Source organism: Protomyctophum parallelum (assembly GCF_964188405.1).
Source record: "Protomyctophum parallelum genome assembly, chromosome: 15".
NCBI classification, from domain to species: domain Eukaryota; kingdom Metazoa; phylum Chordata; class Actinopteri; order Myctophiformes; family Myctophidae; genus Protomyctophum; species Protomyctophum parallelum.
The window spans coordinates 4,178,558-4,188,217 of record NC_139710.1 but is presented as its reverse complement, the minus strand read 5'-3'; the positions used below and the strand labels follow the sequence as shown (position 1 = coordinate 4,188,217).

The window sequence follows — 9,660 nt, the reverse complement described above, 5'->3', positions numbered from 1 at the left end:
TATGATACAATGTGCAATATCTACAGATAAGATCTTTTGCGGATAACAATATGCTCTATATTATAATTGTGGGTTGCAGTGGCTGCACTACAGGACAGCTGAGGGGAGATGGAGATTGGGGGTTTGATATTCCATATTAGGAAAACAAGCTATGTCTATGCATAAAGAGAAGACTGATTATGTTGACATGCACACAGTAACCTCATTATTGCCCTTACTTTGATGACGAGAATCGCAAGATTAAGCTGTTTGCATGCATAACAGAAGGTTTGTTAATACTCCCGTTTGCATTCAGCCGTACACGCGGCGATTACGAACTGAATTATGTGCCTGAGCCCCTATAGACTAGAAGCAACATCAATCATTTCCCTCCTGTCATAAACAGAGGTTTTATTCCCCCTTTCATAGTTCTGTCACTCCCAGGTAACCTTCTGATTGATGTTGCATTGAAACAAAAGGGCATCCAGGCTGTATAAACATAGGCGGTAGCTATACAAATTAACATCAGCAACCCGTGAATAGATGGACACAACGTGAGAATTGTGCCCAAATAACCCTATGGAAATTAGACCGATATTGCAGTTACATCTTACTGTAGTGTGCAGTACTAAAGCAAGAGGAGAGAGGGAAGAGGGCGACTGCAAATGGTAGCAATTATTGCTACCACAATAAAGGAGGACTTTTACTATAGTCAAAACTGTTACCTCTTTTTGTGAGGTAATAAATAATACAAATATTGCTATACTGTACTTTACATCTTAATCACAGTGTTAATAGACTGAAAGTTACTTTTATGAATAGTATACAAGTAATGACAATAAAGTTATGTACCATATGCAAACAGCCACTGGGAATAGTACGAAATATTGGGGGCAGAAGCCAAAATACAGAATCAAATTTCTTTTTTAATATTACCAAAGTTTTAAGCTATTCTTTAACCAATTCTCTCCACATTTCTACCTCATACAATTTAATCACCTAGTAGTGCATATAGCTTCTTGCTTACACTCTGTAAGTTAGTGTATGGCTATTGGCTATACTGACCATACACAGTGATCATTTTGGTTATCCCACTGTACCTCTACGGTTCACTGTACCTCTACTGTTCACTGTACCTCTACCGTACTGTTCACTGTATCTCTACTGTTCACTGTACCTCTACTGTTCACGGGAAGCAGCTGTGACTTTGTTTACGTCCCATGGTTCTCCTAGATGATCAATTATGCATCACCATACTAGTTGACCTTGTCAGTGATCCATCACTGCCAGCACAGAGAATACTCTAGCTGACCTTTCTGCACAGATGTGTTTATAACCTAGCCCATTCTGACCTGAGATCAGATTCATACGAGGTTTCCGCCGGACACACACTGGTCTGATGAACCCATTCTGACCTGAGATCAGATTCTAAAAATGTCAGTCGCTCTTCGATTTTTCAAAAATAGCAGACCTACAAGCTCGTATCGCGCCACTCGGTGGCGCGATATGAGCTTGTAGATCTGCTATTTTTCAATAGCTAAAGCATAACATGATGCCAACACCAAAATGGGTGCCCGGTCAGAATGGGCTAGAGGCTCTATACATTACATACGACTGCTGTACCAGTCCAATGTTTTATTACTTGAACTATTTTGTCACTCTTTTGATGCAACCCAGAGATGCATCGATTGGAAACTTAATCTAGATGGTTCTCTTTTCAACCATTGGAATTCACAAAGCAAGATGTGTTTACATGTTAGTGCAGTGGCATTCGTTTTGATTTACAATACTAATCCGTTTCTAAAATGGCCGCCTATAATATTCAGGAGAATAAAAATAAAGAAAAGTCTGTTGAAATAGTGCAAGATGGATAAATAGATGAGAGAAACACTTCATCACAGTGTTCTCGAGACATTACTTTATTTCTGCCAGCCGACGGCAGGGAGAGAGATGATGTTTTCATGCCTGTGGCCACTATGGCCTGTCTAGCCGGCCTACAAAGTTGGATGTCTGCAAATGTCCTGCAACTTAACGCTGACAAATCTGAAATCCTCCTGTTCTGCCCCCTCACCTCTAGATCCCACCTATACACAGCTGTCTCGACCCCATGTAAGTCAATGTCACGCCAGTAGCCAAAAATGTGGGTGTACTACTCGACTCTGACCTCTGTCTTGAGGCCCAGGTAAAATCTGTGGTTCGCACATGTTTTTTCCATTTAACAAACATCCACTCCACAGCACTAGACCAGTGCTTTCTACCCCTAACCTTCACAAAGTTGTCAATACCCTCAATTCATCTCACATGGACTATACTGTAACGCCCTTTATTCAATGCTCAGCAAAGGATCCATACATCGCCTGCAGTTGTTTAAAAAGGTGCTATGTAAATAAAGTGTATTATTCCTGTTTCAACGAAAACAGTATTAAACCTATTATTACCTCACATAAGTACATGCACATCATCTTTGCTATATTCATTGTGGGCTGTGGAGTTGCATTTTCTTCAATACAGAACTATTTATAAATTGGCATCAATAAGCGAGTTGTGGTCCAACATGCGCTCCAGGCGGCTCGGCAGCCATGCGCAGCAGGAGAGCTGGCATACAGGAAGGACAACTACAGGTTGGCCATCTCTGGCAGCTTGTCTGGAAGTGGTCTATAAAATTTAGGCAAGAAAATGTAGTATGGCAGTTAATCAATCTTGAATAATTTAACATTTACAATGCGCACGCACGCACGCACACACACAGATACACGTCTGTACTTTCATAGAGTTACTGTACAGTATATAACATTTTTAGCACCATTCTTCTCGGAATCTTTTCTCCTTCTGCGCCTGGCTTGGCAATTAGGCGATATTTTGACCTCAATGAAAAAGCTTCGATGCCCCACACTTAACATATTAGCGCTGCTAGCAGCACCGAAGGAGCCACTCCTGTGCTAGTGCCAGGCGTTTCCATGGTGTCTTGAGTGCAAAGGGCCAGGCACAGAACGCAACTACAGTATGTTGTGCACATGCGTATCGCATCCCATGATAACAAAGAAGTCCCCATTCACACATTTATACTACATCTATCCTGTATATTTAGAAGACAAGGATTAATTGCATTATGAGAATACAGAGAATAAGGTACGTGGTCAACTAAACACCTTAAATGTATAAATGTACGAATGGGAACTTATATGATATAGTATGAATACAGGCAAGGGGACCTTTATAATAGCTACAGCACTAAAATGCACAGTACAGTGGTACTACAGTATGCTAGTTAGATGGATCAGGCAGTGAAGTTCTTGTACTTTTAAGTAAATAAAAACCAACCAACTGTACAAATGTTCAACAGCACTGTACAGTCTGTATCTGTGCATAATTAAAACCAAGGCACATGAGAACATTCCACCCATCTGATCTTAAAACGGCAGTATTCAGGAATAAAACTTAAATTGAAAAAAAAAAAACGTAACAATGAATTGGTATAAATATGTGATGATGGATTATCTGGGAAAATAGTTGCTCATTATAGGGCCGATTGACTAAGCTGTTGAAACCCATATCTTGGTGTAAAGGAACTTTCCAAACTTCCCACGTTCCCACGATTCAGTCATCTTTTTCTTTTGTCTGCTCGTGGGACATGTCCATGGGACCAAAGCTTGCTGTATGTATGTCATTAGAATTCCTTATTCTAGACTACTAACGTGGGACATTTGGAGAATTCCTTAGTGTATCGGGCCCCTAGACTTCTTGTGTGGTTAGAAATTCCCCTGAAATCTTATGATTGACACATACTGTATACATTTGGGAACACATTATCCCTCTGCACTTCATTCAGAGATTGTATGTGCTTAAAGTGGGGGGTTCCAGGGGGGGGGGGGGGGGTCCTTAGCAAAATGAAGAATAGTTTAATGTAGGCCTATCTGTTATTTCACCGGGTATAGAAGTTAGCCCAATAATAGAATGTAAGAACTAGAGGTTCTGTCCGCTTTTTCCCCACACATCTAGCTTAAAATGTTTTAAATTAAAACTTCCCATCATGCACCTGGCCTTGCAGTGAGTCGACGTGTGTGTCACGTGATCGCCGTAGTCAATTGGAAGAAGTGTAGGCCTAAACAAAGGACTCCCAATTCCCGTTTGTGGCACGTTTTTAAATGGCGTTCCCTTCCAGAGCTGTCCGGTGTGTTTGGCTACGGAGGCAAAATGGGGCAAAGAAAATAAATATGGTAGAAATGGCAGGGGGCAATGTCAATACCACGGTGCAACGCTGAAGGGCGTTGTGGAAGCTGGTGGCTATTGACGTGTGTTAACCCATTCTGACCTGAGATCAGATTCTAAAAGTGTCTTCGATTTTTCAAAAATAGCAGACCTACAAGCTCGTATCGCGCCACTCGGTGGCGCGATATGAGCTTGTAGATCTGCTATTTTTAAATAGCTAAAGCATAACATGATGCTGACACCAAAATGGGTGCCCGGTCAGAATGGGTTAATTGCAGATGTGATGTGCAAAAACACAGCAATGGAAAGTTAGGGCTACGGTGCTACTCCCCCGCCACTTCTGACGTGTAAGATAAGAACGGCAATCCAGATCGGTTTTCAAATTTGTCCAATGTTATTTCCCGACCTACAGTAGACAAGTTTCCACACGGAAAGAATGCTGTATTAAATCTAATCTAATCTAACAAAAAAAATATATATAGGGTCTGCACTCTGCAGCCTTAATTTGTATCAATTTGGGGGGTCTTTGATATGAAAATGTGTGAGAAACACTGGTACTGCATATAGGCTGTGATATACACACACACACAGTCCCTCTCTTTGCCTCTGTTACTGTTGTTACTATTGCTGAAGAACTCAAGGGCATTCTCAGCTTTATCAGTGGGCGCAGTGATTCATCAGGCGAGTTGGTAAATAAGAGATGCTATCGAAGTGCTCCTAGTGGCATTGAGGGCCCATGTCCTAATCAATAACATTCCAATTCCTCACTGATCTCCTGCTCTGATTAGCCCTGGCCTAATCCAATACACAATTTTGCTGTCTATTACCGTCTCAGGGACAAAGCCTCCTGTTAACCCATTTCGGGCGGAACCCCTTTTGGTGTTAGCATTACGTTATGCTTTAGCTATTGAAAAATAGCAGATCTACAAGCTCATAGCGCGCCACCGAGTGGCGCGCCAAGAGCTTGTAGGTCTGCTATTTTTGAAAAATCGAAGAACGACTGACAGAAACATAGCTTTTTCAGAAAACTGTCTTTTTCAAACAGACATTTTTTAGAATCTGATCTCAGGTCAGAATGGGTTAAGATCGCCCTTATCTGTTCTTTATGAGTTTACCACTGATGTATAAGGTGAGTGCCTATGCATCAGGGAGGGGTGATGATGGGGGAGACTGTGGGGTGATGGGTGAGGACAACCTCGGGCTTCCCTCTAATTGCTAATCTGCTGTATGGGCCTGGCCGATAGAGGATAGCAGATTTCACTGGCCCCACCCCGCCCTGCAGAGCTGCAGGGCAGAGGAGTGCAGTGGTGATTGTACTCGGTGCGGTGGCCATTCATTCCTCCCACAGATGGGGACAGAAAAAGGGCAAATGTAAAATGGATCCTATTCTTTTTTTTACCTAGCTCCCTTAAATCAAAATCGGTGAGATAGCGCCGAGGAGCATGGATAATGAGGTAGGTTAAGAGCCACGGAGGCATGTACATGCACGCAAATGTGTGCGAGTGCATTGTACAGTCTGAGGCTGTGGGAGTGCATGACTGCGGCAGCAGGCAGGCAGCCTTGCAAGGGCTGATGAACACACCAGAGTATGAACTCGACTAAACTTAATGAATATGAAATATGCATCGAATCATCTCACGTACCAAATTATTTGCGCTGAGTTTACAAAGGTCTCTTAACTCCCACATGAAATGCATAAACAACAAATACAAATAAGTGCTTATGATGTAACATGAGCGATATTACAATGTTCATGGACCAAATGTTGTCTATATGCGTCTCTTTGTTTTCGCTTTTAATTCATTTTACTTTATAAAATAAGACTTTTTGTCTTAGTTAACTTCATTTTGTTCAGGCCTCACACGACTACTATACTGTACGTTGCCAGTGATAGTCAGAACCTTAGTATTTACACCATTACAATGACGTTATTCAAGTGTTTTAAGTACACAACACACTATGAAAGTATTAAATGTGAAATAGTAATTATTCATCCTACTGTACGGGTCTCTACTCTCCATTAGTAGTAGTGGTCGGCCTTCTTTATAGTTGTCTTTGTCCAATGCATTACACGGACGTTGACACATAGTACACAGTAACACTGTTTTCCTAGTTAATGAAAATGTGTTAAACTTATAGCAATGGTTTGATAATGCCAGGAATAGCAGGACATGAGGAGAGGGAGACAGCAAAGAGGAGCAGACTCTTTACAGTGTACTCTGTGTTAACCCATTCTGACCGGGCACCCATTTTGGTGTCAGCATCATGTTATGCTTTAGCTATTTAAAAATAGCAGATCTACAAGCTCATATCGCGCCACCGAGTGGCGCGATACGAGCTTGTAGGTCTGCTATTTTTGAAAAATCGAAGAGCGACTGACATTTTTTGAATCTGATCTCAGGTCAGAATGGGTTCATCAGACCAGTGTGTGTCCGGCGGAAACCTCGTATGAATCTGATCTCAGGTCAGAATGGGTTAAAAACCAGTAAGACGAGGGCGAGAACAGGGCGAGGTCACGTGCACGCATCCGCCTGGGTGGCGGGCGCTGGCGCTTTGGCATGGGGGGGGTCAGATCAACATGGAATGAATTCTGTACTGGCCATATATGGAGCGTGTCTTTTAGTGTACAGGGTTTGATGAGGTCAGATCAACATGATGGAATGTCAGAACAGGTCAGCTCAACATATGGAGATCTAAGGGTGGCAGCGGGGGCAGTGTCTTGAGTGTGCAGGGTTTGATGAGGTCAGATCAACATAATGGAATGTCAGAACAGGTCAGCTCCATATATGGAGATATAAGGGTTTGAGGTCAGATTTAGAGATGCTGGCCGGCTCCATATATGCAGATCTAGACGATGATCCAGTCTTCTCCATGTATCCAGGGTCAGATGAGGTCAGCGTCTTTGACCAAAAAAATGCACAAGATCTAATTAAGGGTCTCCATAATGTCACGTGATGTCACGAGGCGTGACCATATATGGAGGCTGTGATGTTACGAGGCGTGACCATATATGGAGGCGTGATATAGACATATGGTGACATTCCCATGTATGGGATGGGCCCCTGGCGATGTAGTCTACGTCGCGGCTACATATACGCCCATATATGGAGACGATGTCACGAGGCATGACCATATATGGAGGCGTGGGCCCGTGGGTTACTAACGGACGGACGGGAAATGCACTATTCATAGTAAATGCGACCTGCGGAGAAGCCTGCAGGACCTAGAGTTGACCTGCGGAGAAGCCTGCAGGACCTAGAGTTGGCCTGCGGAGAAGCCTGCAGGACCTAGAGTTGACCTGCGGAGAAGCCTGCAGGACCTAGAGTTGGCCTGCGGAGAAGCCTGCAGGACCTAGAGTTGGCCTGCGGAGAAGCCTGCAGGACCTAGAGTTGACCTGCGGAGAAGCCTGCAGGACCTAGAGTTGGCCTGCGGAGAAGCCTAGCAGGACCCTAGAGTTGACCTGCGGAGAAGCCTGCAGGACCTAGAGTTGACCTGCGGAGAAGCCTGCAGGACCTAGAGTTGGGAGTCATGGCAGTATGGAGCAACCGGTTAGAGGTGTTGTCATAATAATCAAATAGTTCAGATATAGTGTACTTAAAATACTTTTCCACAGGTTGACACATGAGCTAATATAATGGAATAGCAAAGTATTTCTCATCATGACTCATCATTGATCCACAGCTCCAGATTTTGGAACAGACTGTCAGTGGAGTTCAAGTGTTACTTCCCTATACCACCAAAGAAATACACACTTTGTAAATTACAATCTGTACAACATACAGTGATTTGCAGTTACAGAATACAGTCGAAGAAGACAACAATTTTACTCTCTTTATAGAGAGTAAAATTGTGCATGTATACATTGTGGGTTAAAAATTAATATATTAATACGTTATTTCAAACGTCGGCCGTCACCTAACATTTTTGTTTGTATAACAAATTTAAAGTAAAAAAAACAATTAAACCAATAATAATGGTGGAATAATAGGCTAGTGGTACTGCATCCTTAAAAGATTCGAGAAAATACGTGTAACGTTTGACATCATTATGTCAAACTGTCAAAATATTCATTTAGTTTGTAACTATTCATATATTTAGCAGTTTTCTTTGTCTATCTCTGCTTTGTATTTGTGTGTGTGTGTGTGTGTGTGCGTCCGTGCGTGCGTGCGCGTGTGTGTACGCGTGTGCAGCGCAAGCATGCATCCCTCTGTTGGTTGATCCCAACTACACAACATCATCATCCAATTTCCACAGCCCCGCACAATGAATCTAACAGCATATTGATTCTCATTCTTGCAATTTCAATGAAAACCACAGAATGTTTGTTTTGTTTGGTTCAAGATGGTAATTAAGCTCTAAGCAGTTTGACTTGCCCCCCACTGTCACATTTAACAAGCAAAAAACAATCATCCCTCCTGCGCCAAGATTTTAAGGCGGACTGGGCACTTAGCTCATTATTGTCGCCTGATCATTCCCCCAGACTGATCTCCAGGACTCCATTAATTAGCTTGCCCCCTGCTGTGTGCGGGAGGTTTATGTGCCGAAGCGAGCACAGAACCAGTCGGCATGCACAAGACAGAAGTGAACTTTCCCTTGTATGGCCCCTCCCCATCACAACCTATTCACACAGGAACTTACAAGTCAAAAGTTCTGTCTTTCTTCTTTTTTTTTTTGCCACTATCAAGCTTGCAACAATTTCACAGCACAGCAATCACACCGTAATTAATTTCCTGAAGCAATTAAGCACACCTTTCCTGCAGATGAGCCTTCATGAATACAGGAAAGCGTGCAGCCCTCTCTAATCACAGAGCAACTCCAGCCGAGGTGTCACTATGGTTTTGATTCCTTGCCGGAAATGCCCTCGGAAAGCCCCCCCTCTGGCCTCTCTAATCAGCACAGTTCCACCTGATACAACGTGATGAAGTTTAATTGGAACAAACAGGATATTTCTTCCACCTCAAACTTCAAATCATAGGTCTGATTAAACATGTATATTGGTATTAGCATTAAGTGATGCGTGTATTATTCATTCACTCTAGACCTACAGTAGGTCAATGTACTGTAGGAGACATATCATTTGATTGACTAAATGGCGCCGCCGCCGGATGCCTTGGAAAATGGCACCATGGTTCCCTTTAATTATGCCACAGGCCCACAGCTGTGTGTGGGAAAGACGCCAGTAGAGATACAGATTTTCAACAGCTCGCACGCATCGCACACACACACACAGCGCAGATAGAAAGAAAGAAATACTTTATTATTGAATTATTTAGTTATTTGACCCTGGAACCTGTGTTGTTTTTTAAACACTTATTTAGTTTACTTTGAAACGTAACTCACTCACTCACTCACTCAATACAAACTCCTGTCATATCAATCCGGCATCAAGAGTCATCATCAATTAACATCGACAACAAACAAGTGAGTAAACAAGACGCCCAAGTCACACGTGTACCCAAGTCGTACCGTATT

The 9,660-nt window shown here is 42.7% G+C and overlaps 1 protein-coding gene across 3 annotated transcripts in view; it reads right to left on the bottom strand.

The window, feature by feature from the left end:
• Positions 1 to 9,660, bottom strand: part of unc5db (unc-5 netrin receptor Db) — a 242,114-nt gene that overhangs the window by 104,999 nt on the left and 127,455 nt on the right. The window lies entirely within an intron of this gene.